We start from the raw sequence: 14,923 nt of genomic DNA, 5'->3' as shown, positions 1-14,923 counted from the left end.
GAACCATCCCTGAAAACTAAAGTTTGCTGCTTAAAGCAAATATGCTGTGGGAAACGGAACTCTTAATCTCTTGTTTCATATTTTGGAAGAGGCCCAGGGCTGCAATAGAGAAATTGTAAAACCTCTTATTTTATATTGCTCCTTCCTGTTGGGGACACCCTGAAGAAGTGAGGGTTACATATATGATCATTCCATTGTAAGCTTTTTCAAATTTCTGATGATAATAATTATAATAAACTGCAACTGAGTTTTTCTGACTCAAATACAATATCATCCCTTAGCTACTGAACAGTAGATATTTGATATGATTTTATGATGATACCTTATAATACAATAATTAACAGCAATGGTAAGACAAAGGTTTATTAAGGATCTAGCCTGGAGAATCCCAGAGACAGTGGAGCCTGGTAGGCTACCATCTATGGGGTTGCACAGAGTCAGACACGACTGAAGTGACTTAGCAGCAGCAGCAAACACTAGGAACTGATTTGTAAATGTTTAATGTGGATTATATTATGGTATACTTCATCATAATCTCATGAGATAGGCTACATTTTATGGGCTACATTTTACTAATCTGGACACTGAAATTTACACTTGGAAAAATTAGATAAATGGTTATCTATCACAGTGGCTCAGAAGGCAATCAGCCTGCAATGCTGGAGACCTGGGTTTAATCCCTGAGTTGGGAAGATACCCTGGAGGAGGCATGGATACCCACTCCAATATTCATCCAGCCTGGCATTCCACATGATGTACTATCCATATAAGTTAAATAAACAGAGTAACAATACACAGGCTTGATGTTGTCCTTTCCCAGTTTTGAACCAGTCAGTTGTTTCATGTCTGCTTGTAACTGTTATTTCTTGACCTGCATATAGCTTTCCCAGGAGACAGATTAGGTGGTGTGGTATGCCCATCACTTTAAGAATCGTCCACAGTTTGTTGTGAGTGTAGTCAATAAAGCAGAAGTAGATGCTGTTGCTGGAATTCCTTTACATTCCTTACTATGATCTAAGGAAGGTTGGAAATTTGATATCTGGTTCTCCTGCCTTTTCGAAGTCCAGCTTGCACATAGGGTAGCTCTCAGTTCCCCTACTGCCAAAGCCAAGCTTAAATGATTTTGAGCATAATTTTGATAGCATGTGAAATAAGTGCAACTGTATGGCAGTTTGAACTCTCTTTGGCATTGCCCTTACATGGGATGGGAATAAAAATTGACATTTCCTAGTCCTGCAGACTCTACTGAGTTTTCTAAATTTGCTGACATATTGAGTGAAGAATGTTAACAGTATATTTTTAGGATTTGAAATAGCTCAACTGGAATTCCCTCACCTCCACTAGCTTTGTTTACAATATTTTTTCCTAAAGTGAAGTGAGTGAAGTCACTCCGCTGAGTCTGACTCTTGGCGACCCCATGGACTGCAGCTTCCCAGGCTCCTCCGTCCATGGGATTTTCCAGGCAAGAGTACTGGAGTGGGGTGCCATTTCCTTCTCCAGAGGATCTTCCCAACTCAGGGACTGAACCCGGGCCTCCCGCATTGCGGGCAGACACTTTACCCTCTAAGCCACCAGGGAAGCTCACATTTTATGATGTGAAGCTCTAGGTTAGTGACCACACCATTGTTGTTATCAAAATTTTTAAGCCCTTTTTTGTACAGCCCTTCTGTGTATTTTTGCCACCTCTTCTGAATCTCTTCTGTTTCTGTGAGATCCTATGTTTCTGTCCTTTATCACACCCATGTTTACATGAGATGATTCTCTGCTGTCTCCAGTTTTCTTGGAGAGAGCTCTCTCTTCCTCTGTCTCTCTGTGCTGTTCATTTAGAACGGCCTTCTTGCCTCCTCTGTTGCCCTCGGGACTCGTCATCCGCCTGGTGTATATTCCCTGCTCTGCTTTGTCTTTCACGTCTCTCTCCTCAGCTACTTGTAGAGCCTTCTCAGACCACCATGCTGCCATTTTGTATTTCTCTCACTTTGGGATGGCTTTGGTCACTGCATCGTGTACAATGTTATGAACTTCCATCCATAGTTCTTTAGACACTCTGTTTATCAGATCTAATCCCTTGAATCTATTTGTCACCTTCAATCTATAATCATTAAGGATTTGATGTAGGTCATACCTAGATGGAGCAGGACATGGCACCCACTCCAGTACTCTTGCCTGGAGAATCCCACGGACAGAGGAGCCTGGTGGGCTGCTCTCTATGGGGTCGCACAGAGTTGGACTCGACTGAAGCGACTTAGCAGCAGCAGCAGTATACCTGAATGACTTAGTGGTTTCCCCTACTTTGTTCAGTTTAAGCCTGAATTTTGCAATAAAGAGCTCATGATCTGAGCCACAGTCATCTCCAGGTCTTGTTCTGGCTGACACTATAGAGATTCTCCATCTTCAGTGCAAATAATGCAATCAGTCGGATTTTGATACTGATTGACCACCTAGTGATGACCATGTGTAGAGCTGTCTCTTATGTTTTTGGAAAAGCGTGTTTGCTATGACCAGTGTATTCTCTTCACAAAGCTATGTTAGTCTTTGCCCTACTTCAATTTGTAATTCAAGGCCAAACTCACCCGTTAATCCTGGTATCTCTTGACTTCCTTGTTTCGCATTCCAGTCCCTTATGATGAAAAGGATAATTTTTCCTTTTTTGGTGTTAGTTCTAGAAGGTGTTGTAGGCCTTCATAGACCAGTCAATGTCAGCTTCTTTGATATGTTGTGGTGTGGCATAGGCTTGGATGACTGTGATGTTGACTACTTTGCCTTGGAATCAAGCAGAGATCATTCTGTCATTTTTCACTATGCACCCAAATTTCAGATTCTTTTGTTGATTCTGCTACTCCATTTCTTCTAAGGGGTTCTTGCCTGCAGTAGTATATAGAGTGGTCATCTGAATTAAATTCACCCATTCCCAACCATTTTCATTCACTGATTACTAAAATGTCGATGTTCACTCTTGCCATCTCCTGCTTGACCAAGTCCAATTTACCCTGATTCATGGACCTAACATTCCAGATTCCTATGCAATACTGTTCTTTACAGCAACAGACTTTACTTTCACAGACTTTTATTTTACTCCACAACTTTTTCACATCAGATTTTTAATTTACTCCACAACTGAGCACTGTTTCTGCTTTTGCTCAGCTGCTTCATTCTTTCTGGAGCTATTAGTAATTGCCTTCCACTCTTCACCAGTAGAATATTGGACATTCTGACCTGGGGGGCTTATCTTCTGGTGTAATATGTTTTTGCCTTTCCATATTACCCTCAGAGAAAAACTATGACAAACCTAGATAGCATATTCAAAACCAGAGACGTCATTTTGCCAACAAAGATTTGTAGTCAAAGCTATGATTTTTCCAGAAGACGTGTACAAATGTGAGGGTTTGACCATAAGAAGGCTGAGCACTAAAGAATTGATGTCTCTGAACTGTGGTGCTGGAGAAGACTCTTGAGTGTCCCTTGGACAGCAAATAGGTCAAATCAGTCAATCTCAAAGAAAATCAACTCTGAATATTCATTGGAAGGACTGATGCTAAAGCTGATGTTCCAATATTTTGGCTGTCTGATGTGAAGAATTGACTTATTAGAAAAGACTCTGATTGAAAAGGGTAAGGGCGTGAGGAGAAGGGGACGACAGAGGATGAGATGTTTGGATGACATCATCGACTCAACAGACTGGAGTTTGAGCGAATTCCAGGCGATAGTGAAGGATAAGGAAGCCTGGTGCACTGCAGTTCATTGGGTTGCAAAGAGGTGGACACAACTTAGCAACTGAACAACAGCAGCAATATACTTCCCGTGGGATTCTCCAGAAAAGAACACTGGAGTTGATTGCATTTCTCCTCCAGTGGACTGCGTTTTGTCAGAACTCTTCACGATAGCCCACTTATCTGGGGTGGCCTTGCATGGTATGGCTCATAGCTTACTTGAGTTACACAAGTCCCTTCGCCATGATAAGGCTGTGACCCATGAAGATGCAGTGCAACAACCTAAACTATAATCTGACTCACTGCACCTACTTCACTCTAAGAACCCTGTCAGACGGTGTTTTTTTAAATAAATTTGTCCTATAGGATTTCTAACTTCATGATGATAGTACTCGTATTTCCTAGATGTAGTTAGCTAAAATTAAGTAGGTTATTCCATATCGGTCCAGGAATAGAAAAACTGTTGCTTACAATAAAATATTTGATAGCTATCTTCTGTAATATGAGGCACAGATAGTTTCTTAAGCTTCTCTGCTTAGCATATATAAATTTTTATCTCTAACTGAGAAGAACATTTAAGTACTTTGTAAATCGATCCCTATTTCTAGCCTGTTTAACTTGTTTACAAAATAGAACATGAGTTACTACTTAATATATAAACTCTCTTTACAACTTCCTTAATTTTGTTTTAAGGAGTACTTTCTTGAAATGTGATAGTTTAACCGTCAGTCTTATGTTCTATGGTTTTATAAACAAGTTCATGTTTTTGCATTCTTTCACAAACATTCAGTATTTTCTCTCTTAGAACTAATTACTGCAGCTTTAGGGCTGATAACGCTACTGCTATAATTCTCTTTTACCACTGCCCTCAGATTCACTAATAGTGAATTTATCACCTTAATGAGCAAACAACTTAACAGCTAAATCCATTGCACACTTTTATCTTATATTCTTCCCCATAGCCTTTGACGTCATTAGTAACTACTCTCTCCCTACAAGAATTTTCATCCTTATAATCCCTGTCATTATACACATTTTACTTATGCCCAAGTGATGCCTCAATATATCCTTTCTGAACTGTTATTTCTCTGTCTAGGTAACATTAACATAATTCTGTAAAGAAGATTGATGCATCTGTAAAATGGAATATAATTCAGCCATAAAAAGGATCAAATAATACCATTTGCAGCTACGTGGATGGACATAGAGATTATTATACTTAGTGAAATACATCAGAAAAAGAAAGACAAATATTATCTGATATCACACTTGTGTGTGTGTGTGTGTGTGTGTACCCTATGAACTATAGCAGTCTAGGCTCCTCTGTCCATGGAATTCTCCATTCAAGAATACTGAAGTGGGTTGCCATTTCCTTCTCCAGGATATTTTCCCAAGCCAGGGATCTAACACAGGTCTCCTGCATCGCAGGCAGCTTCTTTACATTCGAGCCACCTGGGAAGCCCAATTTATATATATATATATGTATATATATATATATATACATGCTGTATATTGTCACCCTGCTTATTTAACTTATATGCAGAGTACATCATGAGAAATGCTGGGCTGGTTGAAGTGCAAGCTGGAATCAAGATTGCCGGGAGAAATATCAATAACCTCAGATATGCAGATGACACCACTCTTATGGCAGAAAGTGAAGAAGAAATGAAGAGCTTCTTGATGAAAGTGAAAGAGGAGAGTGAAAAAGTTGGCTTAAAGCTCAACATTCAGAAAACAAAGATCATGGCATCTGGTCCCATTACTTCATGGGAAATAGATGGGGAAACAATGGAAACAGTGTCAGACTTTATTTTTGGGGGCTCCAAAATCACTGCAGATGCTGATTGCAGCCATGATATTAAAAGGTGCTTACTCCTTGGAAGGAAAGTTATGACCAACCTAGATAGCATATTAAAAAGCAGAGACATTACTTTGCAACAAAGGTCCGTCTAGTCAAGGCTATGGTTTTTCCAGTGGTCATGTATGGATGTGAGAATCGGACTGTGAGGAAAGCTGATCGCCAAAGAATTGATGCTTTTGAATTGTGGTGCTGGAGAAGACTCTTGAGAGTCCCTTGGACTGCAAGGAGATCCAACCAGTCCATTCTAGAGGGGATCAATCCTGGGTGTTCATTGGAAGGACTGATGCTAAAACTGAAACTCCAATACTTTGGCCACCTCATGGGAAGAGTTGACTCACTGGATAAAGACTCTGATGCTGGGAAAGGTTGGGGGTGGGAGGAGACGGGGACAACAGAGAATGAGATGGCTGGATGGCATCACTGACTTGATGGACATGAGTTTGAGTGAACTCCAGGAGTTGGTGATGGACAGAGAGGCCTGGCGTGCTATGATTCATGGGGTTGCAAAGAGTCAGACACAACTGAGTGACTGGACTGAACTGAACTGATACATACATATATCCAGGCCAGGCCTCCCTGTCCATCACCATCTCCCGGAGTTTGCTTGAACTCATATCCATTGAGTCAGTGATGCCATCCAACCATCTCATCTTCTGTTGTCCCCTTCTCCTGTTCTAATTGTTGCTTCTTGATTGCATACAGGTTTTGCAGGAGGCAGGTAAGGTGGTCTAGTATTCCCATCTCTTTAGGAATTTTCCAGTTTGTTGTAATCCACACAGTTAAAGGCTTTAGTGTGGTCAATGAAGCAGAAGGAAATGTTTTTTTCTGAAATTATCTTCCTTTTTCTATGATATAATGGATGTTGGCAATTTGATCTTTGATTCCTCTGCCTTTTCTAAATTCAACCTGAACATCTGAAAGTTCTCAGTTCATGTACTGTTCAAGTCTAGCTTGGAGAATTTTGAGCATTACTTTGCTAGCATGTGAAATGAGCTCAGTTGTGTGGTAGTCTGAACATTCCTTGGCATTGCCATTCTTTGGGATTGGAATGAAAATGGACATTTTCCAGTCCTGTATCCACTGCTGAGTTTTCCAAATTTGCTGGCATATTTAGTGCAGAACTTTAACAACATCGTCTTTTGGGGTTTGAAATAGCTCAACTGAAATTCCATCAAATATATATGTAATGAAGTCAACGCAATAGTAAAGATATTATAAGTCCCCAAAATTTATTTGTACTGACAGTTTTTTAAGCTTGAACCTTATTAGAAAGTAACTTAAATCTTTTGTAATGTGTGTTTCACACCTTCTGTTCCTACTGTATCAGATCACCTAGACTTTTAATTACAGTTTACAACAGTGGAAAACACCCTAAGAGATTTCTTTAGGTTGCATATATTCTCCTTCCTCTCCTCATCATGAAGCAGCAACCGTGTTTTCTCTTGGTAACCTTTAGTCATCCCAATCAACACTTTATTTTAATCTTTGCTCTATTGGTCCAGAGTTCAGTTAGCATATTATCAAATACCAGTCTCATATTCCAGCTCAAGGTAACTCTTCCTATGCTCTCTTGTTTTAATTGGACACAATGATCAGAAGCATCTTTCTACCTATTGAGTCCTCCTACTACAAAAGGAACAGCATTCTGTTCATTGATTCAGAATATATGTCTTCTGGTCTAAGAGAAAAACTAAGATTATGAGCTTTTATCCCCTCGCTGGTACCATACCTGAGTTCTATGTCTGACTCCTACATGAGTTATTATATTTCTCTGTGTGATCACCTCGTTGTCAGTGATGGGATATACTTTCTGCTATTAAATGACTTACCTGCTCAGAAACAATGCTGGAACAATTGGCATACCATAGAAGGGGATTTTTTCTTTGGTTATCATTGCTTGTGAAGCATAGCAAATAAAGAAAGACCAACCCATACCCAGGATAAGTATCCACTCCAAGGTGAACAAATTACTGCTCCCTCCATGACAGAAGACATTAAATACAGTCAAAACATAGTCAAGTGGCTGACTGGCTCCTACTTTCCCCTTCTCACTGATTATGACGTTGTTTTGGCGTTGGTTTCTGCTGCTGGCAGAATGGAAAAGCAGTTTTGATGGCAATGGAATCAGCTGTGGCAAGGATGACCCACAGGTTTCCTTTCATGCAATCCTGAATGTCTGTCCCCGACACGTAACATGCTCGTGGAATCAGTGCCCCACTGCGAGCGGACACAGGAAGCACTCTGTTTGCCCCCTAACCGCTACCTGGCCCCACTCTGTGAAACATGGAGTAGCATTTTCGCATCAGCATCCAATAACCACTGGGCTTGGCGACAAGAAGAGAACTTGAGTAAATGGCTGCATACCCCCTGAAGAAAGGCAGGAAGGTTTTGGTGATATTTCAGGGTGTTTCCCAAAGAAAATCAAAAGGTTTCATTCAGAGAGCTCTGCATTTATTTAACCATGGGAGTGTTGATAGGCACCAAAACTATCCTACTGACCAAAGATTATTTTCCATTAGCCAGAATTAAAGGTTTTTGGTTGTGCTTTTTTTGTGTGTTTTTTGGACATTTGAAGCTTCTCCATAAAATCAGGGGCATGATGAGCCATTTGACAGCTTCAAAGACTCCAACATCAGATAGCCCTGATCTCTATGACGATGACCATTTCTCTTGGTACTAAGGGGTTAAACTCATTCTCACTAAAATGAGTCCCTATTAATAACAATATCTGCAATATTTAATACTTCAGAGAAAATTAATACTTATTTTGTTAAATAAACTTTTTAGTATAGTTTTGGTTTTACAGAAAAAAATTGGGGAGAACGGGGTCCTCATATACTCCACACAGTTTTCCTGTATTATTATTATCGTACTTTATAATTATACATTTTTGCAGTTAATAAACAATACTGATAAACTATTATTAACCAAGGTCCAAAGTTTATTCAGATTTTCTTAACTTTCCATATTTTTTTTTTCTGTGCTAGTGTCTTACTGATGGAGAAGACAATGGCAACTCACTCCAGTATTCTTGCCTGAAGAATCCTGTAAACAGAGCCTGGTGGGCTGCCGTCTATGGGGTCACACAGAGTTGGACACGACTGAAGTGACTTAGCAGCAGCAGCAGTACCTTATCAAAGGTACTCCATTATATTTAGTGATCACATGTCTTTACACTGCTGTGGTTCTGAGAGTTACTAATGTGCTTTTCAAGGTTACTGAAACCATTCAAAATATTTATTAATGTCACTATTAAGGGAGATTCTTCTGACTTTCACAATGACCATAATTAATGAACAGTTTAATGAATTGTCTTTCACTCTCCCTTAAGTCAATGTAGACCGAGACTGAGTTTATGATTTAATCACCCGAGCAAGTAAACAATTTTAATTCTTCCCCATTATGGCTCAGAGGTTAAAGCATCTGCCTCCAATGCGGGAGACCCGGGTTCGATCCCTGGGTGGGGAAAATCCCCTGGAGAAGGAAACGGTAACCCACTCCAGTATTCTTGCCTGGAGAATCCCATGGACGGAGAAGCCTGGTAGGCTACAGTCCACAGGGTCGCAGAGTCGGACACGACTGAGAGACGGAACAGAACGGAATGGAATCAGTCTATCACAATACATTAAAATTTATCTTTAAGAGTCCCATGTTGATAAATCCAACATGATCTTAAATTCTGTTCCTCTCTGTTTTGTGTAATATACATAGAATCTACTCTTACACATATTATCTCGATTTTTGCCAATATAAATATAAAATCTGAAGTTGTTTTGATATTCAAATATTTCTATCCAACTTTGACTTTATATGGTGCATGGTGTGATAAGAGAATCTGGATTGATAATGAGAATTTGTTGTAATTAGTCCTAAGGGAAGTTGACACTTGCAAGATACCTCTGTGAAGTTTCAGTCAAGGAATCAAAGTTAGTATGATTATTATAGAGCAATAATTTTGTATAGGAACAATATCTTATACTAATGTGGACGAAGCTAGGGAAGGAAAGATTCGCAAGGGAAAGTAAATGATGGAAGAGGTATTTGCTCACCAGCCTTCCTGTTGCCAGTTTTGTCAGACAGGGATTCCGGCGGGGAAGTGATGCATTTGTGTGTGGAAGCCTTTTGCTCTGAGTCTTATGGTGGAGCTACTGTTGATCAGTAGGGACAGAAGTAAAAGAGAAAAATTAGATGTGAAGTATTGTAGAATAAGGCTTCCCTGGTGCCTCAGACGGTAAAGCGTCTGCCTACAATGTGGGAGACCCGGGTTTGATCCCTGGGTCAGGAAGATCCTCTGGAGAAGGAAATGGCAACCCACTCCAGTACTCTTGCCTGGAGAATCCCACGGACAGAGGAGCCTGGTGGGCTGCAGTCCAGGGGGTTGCAAAGAGTCAGACAGGACTGAGCGACTTCACTTTCACTTTCATTGTAGAATGAGGCCAAATGGCAATCCACTGGAATTTCTGCATCTGTCTCCAAGGAGAGAGCAAAGACTAGAAGGAATCTGGTAGCATCTCCATATCTGGCTAAAACCACCTCTATCCATGATGGCCTTCAGAGAGGAATACAATCTGTACTCACTTCAGCTTTCCAAATCACATACAAATTTCTGTCATCAACGCTAACCTAGAAGTAGGCAATAAAGGGAATTCTGGGAGTTTTAGTTTCACGGTAGGCAGCACGGTATTAAACCATCACAAATTCCACTTCAGCAGATCACATGAACTCAAGCTCCATCCGATTTTCATGCATAGAAGTTCTGTAGCAACAGGAATAGCAGAATATTTTAGGGCAGAATTATAATGTTCATGGTTTTCTGACTGAATCGAGCCCAAAATTCACACTTTGAGCCTAACATCTTTGCTCCAAATTCTCTACTATAGCACTAAGCAAGCAGCCCACTCCAGAGTTTTATATCCCTCAACTCCATTGCACTTCCACTTTATCCAGAAAAGCTTGTCTTCAACATATTTTATGCAGGAAATGAGGGGAGTTAATTTAACTGTTCCGTCATTGAATGTCCTGGACTTCCAGGGTTCCTTTTTCTAGGGCTCATGGATTCACACAGCTTTCAAACAACCCAGGAAAAAACGGGATATCGTAAAGTATGTTCCTCGAAGTCTGTTACAGGGAAGCACTTCCAGATTCTAATTATGTTACAGACATTCTTGGTCTATGGGCAGCAGAACTGGATGTAGCAGTCTTAAGCACGAGGAAATGTTTTGAGGCATGTATAGCTCAGAGCATCATTAGAAAGATCAAAAAATGAAACTCTAATTGGAGCTTCTAGAGAATCCACAGTATCACACTATGAGGGTAAAGAGAAAGACCGAAAGAGGGAAAACGCTGCCCATCACCATTTCCGGACGCTGTGGAGTCAAGCTGTCACCTTCCAAAACCACAGCACCATCATTACACGATCCGCACCAGCAATGAGGATGCTTCACACCCCCAAGCCTCTAAGCTCTGAGCCGAAGTCTCCCAGAACTAGATTGTTGGAAATAAAGCAAGGTGGCTAAGTGGTAAAGACTCCTGAGAGTCCCTTGGACTGCAAGGAGATCCAACCAATCAATCCTAAAGGAAATCAGTCCTGAATATTCATTGGAAGGACTGATGCTGAAGCTGAAACTCCAATACTTTGGCCACCTGATGCAAAGAACTGACTCCTTGGAAAAGACCCTGATGCTGGGATAGATTGAAGGTGGGAGGAGAAGGGAAAGACAGAGGATGAGATGGTTGGATGGCATCACCAACTAGATGGACACAAGTTTGAATAAGCTCCAGGAGTTGGTAAAGGACAAGGAAGCCTGGCGTACTGCAGTCCATGGGGTAGCAAAAAGTTGGACTCAACTGAGCAACTGAACTAAGCGGTAAAGAATCAGCCTGCCAATTCAGGAGATGCAGGAGACCGGGGTTCAATCCCTGGGTCAGGAAGATCCCCTGGAGTAAAAAAAATGGCAACCCACTATAGCATGCTTGCCTGGAGAATCCCATGGACAGAGGAGCCTCATGGGCTACCATCTGCAAAATCCCAAAGAGTTGGACATGACTGAGCACAGGCACACAAACCCTTTCTGCGAGTGCAAGATCAGAAATGCAGGTTTTATTTTTCAAGTCTCTGCAAATCAGAAAGTCCTGCCAGGAGGTAGTTTTGGGTTGACATCAAGCAACCCACACCTAGTGGTTGCTAATCTAGGCTTAGCCAACCAAGTGCACCAGCTGCCGGCTTAGGGTTGTAATCAAGGGATGCAAATAAGCAGAAGCTGTCAGTGATTCCTGTTTGGATGTAGTTGCAGCAACATGGCTTCTTTCTTTCTTTCTTTCCGTTCTTTTCTTTTTTGGCCCAACACTGCTGGCAAGCTGGCAATTCAGAACCAAGAGTCCCAATGAGAGCTGTTGTGCTTAGGTCTCAGCTGCAGCTTCAGTGAGCAGTGTTCTTGCCTCCCTGATGTGCAGTCTAATTTGACTGTGACTCTGGCTCTTAACTTCCTTTTGTGGTCCTTAGTGTCCAAAATTTGTTCCTTAGGCTTCCTTAAAATTCTTTAAGTGACACAGTCCTCTTTTATTAAATTGCTTTTACTCTTTAAATCAGGTAATGTCTCTATTGCTTGCAAGTTAATGACTTGAATATTACATATATAAAGATTTTTATCCTTCTAAAATGCTATAGAAAATACTATGAATAGAAAAGAAAATAATAAAGCTTCTGCACACAGATTTTTGTTAGGAGAATGGGTTATTAAGACCATCAAAGACAACCCCTTAAAACACATTATTATTATTTGTAGATATTTCACTGATACACATTATATGTATCATGTAGGTTTTAGATGATATTTATGATTCTCTAAAGCTGACTCACTGGAAAAGACTCTGATGCTGGGAGGGGTTGGGGGCATGAGGAGACGGGGACGACAGAGGATGAGATGGCTGGATGTATCACCGACTCGATGGACATGAGTTTGAGTGAACTCTGGGAGTTGGTGATGGACAGGGAGGCCTGGCGTGCTGGGATTCATGGGGTCGCGGAGAGGCGGACACTACTGAGTGACTGAACTGAATTGAAAGCTGCAACTGCATGTACATTTTGTATGGAGATTTTATAATGTCACATGGAAGAACTGTCTATCTGTTACTGTAAAGTAGACACATTTTCTCAGAGCTTTTAAGAAGTAGCAGTAGTGTCATAGACATCAGGCATGGGTACAAGGAAAAAGATGAGGTTCTGATAATTCACTTACCCTGCGCTGGTTTCAAATGTCTCATCCATTAACTGGGGAACTGGATGATCTTTCAAACACTGTCTCTAAAATTCTATCATAATATGTAATTTTACCAATTTAAGTGATCACATATTAAAGCAAATTTAAAAACGGTAGCGTAGCATATGTCAAAGGTGAAAAGAGAGTGAAAGTGAAAGTCGCTCAGCTGAGTCGGACTCTTTGCGACCCAACAAACTATGCAGTCCCTGGAACTCTCCAGGCCAGAACACAGGAGTGGGAGCCTTTCCCTTCACCAGGGGATCCTCCGAACCCAGGGATCGAACCCAGGTCTCCAGCATTGCGGGTAGATTCTTTACCAGCTGAGCCACCAGGGAAGCCCTTGTCATATTGTGTATGTATTATTGCTCAAGAAAGAGCCTCTATATCGTTATCTTATAGGAAACATTTGTTTAAAATATGAATTAACCGATTTACTGAAAGCAGCTGGCCAACAGCTTATTAGATTTGTCATTTGTTCCAAGTTTGTCCCATTTCCCCTGAAATCCCTTGCTTGCCTCTGCCCAGTCTGCCTGGTACACGAGCTGACTGGTTCCTCCCGGCTGTCGTGCTGGGCTGTTCTATTGTAGGCTCGCCACTGAACTCAGCCCGTGCTTCCAAACTCGAGGGCGGGAGAGACTCAGAATGAGTTGCCCTTTCCCTCTCTGCCTTCCCCGTATCTCCGTGTCTTTCTAACTGTGTGTGTGTCTCTATTTCTTTCTCTCTCTCTCTCCTCTACATTGAGCAGAATCCTTAGCAGCTGCTAGAATTCCTATTTTGATGCTAGGCCAATTTCATATTTTGTAAACCTTTCAATAACAGTATTATGGCCACTTTTCACAGGAAAGTCAATTCATCTGGTAATGACTTTAGAGTCACTCTACAGTTTAAGGTTATGGGACTCTCCCTATTTAATTTAAATATGTTTCTCTATTACTTATTTCAGTGAAACTATATTACATATTATGCAATTTCTATCCTAATAAACCACCACAGTGTAATAATTTAAAGGATTACCCATTTATTATTCATAGTTAGGACTGCTGGAAGTACAGACTGGCTCCACCAGATGCTCTGCTTAGCGTCTCAAAAGCTTGGAATCAAAATGCGGCCCAACCTGGAGTCTAAAGTGGAGGTTTTAAGGGAGAAACGACATATGGGGTTTTCTGGGGTTTTAGTAGAGCTCAGTTCAGTTCAGTCCAGTCGCTCAGTCGTGTCCAACACCCTGCAAACCCATGAACCACAGCACGCCAGGCCTCCCTGTCCATCACCAACTCCCAGAGTTCACTCAAACCCATGTCCATTGAGTCGATGATGCCATCCAACCATCTCATCCTCTGTCGTCTCCTTCCCCTCCTGCCCCCAATCCTTCCCAGCATCAAGGTCTTTTCAAATGAGTAAGCTCTTCGCATCAGGTGGCCAAAGTATTGGAGTTTCAGCTTTAGCATCAGTCCTTCCAATGAACACCCAGGACTGGTCTCCTTTAGGATGGACTGGTTGGATCTCCTTGCAGTCCAAGGGACTCTCAAGAGTCTTCTCCAACACCACAGTTCAAAAGCATCGATTCTTTGGCACTCAGCTTTCTTTATAGTTCAACTGTCACATCCATACATGACCGTAGCTTTGACTAGACGGACCTTGGTTGGCAAAGTAATGTCTCTGCTTTTTAATATGCTGTCTAGGTTGGTCATAAACTCAATTCCATGTAATTGTAGGATTGAGGTCCCTCTCTCTTTGTCCAGATACCTAACAATTGGTTAACGGTCATTCTCGATTTCTTGAAATGACCTTCATCCCGTGACTGGTAGCCCCTCCCTTGTCACAGCTCGTGGGGAAGTGTTGAATCTCTCTGCTACCACCTGTTCACACCTCCTTATCTTCCTCCCTGCTTAGAGTCAAGAGAAAGCTTTGCTTCTAAGAGCTCCCATGAATACATTGGGCCAATCAGAATAATCCAGGATAATCTCCCCATATGAAGGCCAACTGATAGGCAAATTGAATTATATCTACAAAGCTCCTTTTGCCATCTGATGCAACGTATTCACAGGTATGACATTAGGGGGCAAAAGTCATGGAGGACAACATTCTGCTTGTCACAA

Source organism: Moschus berezovskii, chromosome 16, assembly GCF_049115385.1.
Source record: "Moschus berezovskii isolate FMDL1 chromosome 16, NW_MosBer_1.0, whole genome shotgun sequence".
NCBI classification, from domain to species: Eukaryota; Metazoa; Chordata; class Mammalia; order Artiodactyla; family Moschidae; genus Moschus; species Moschus berezovskii.
This window is presented reverse-complemented; position numbering follows the sequence as displayed.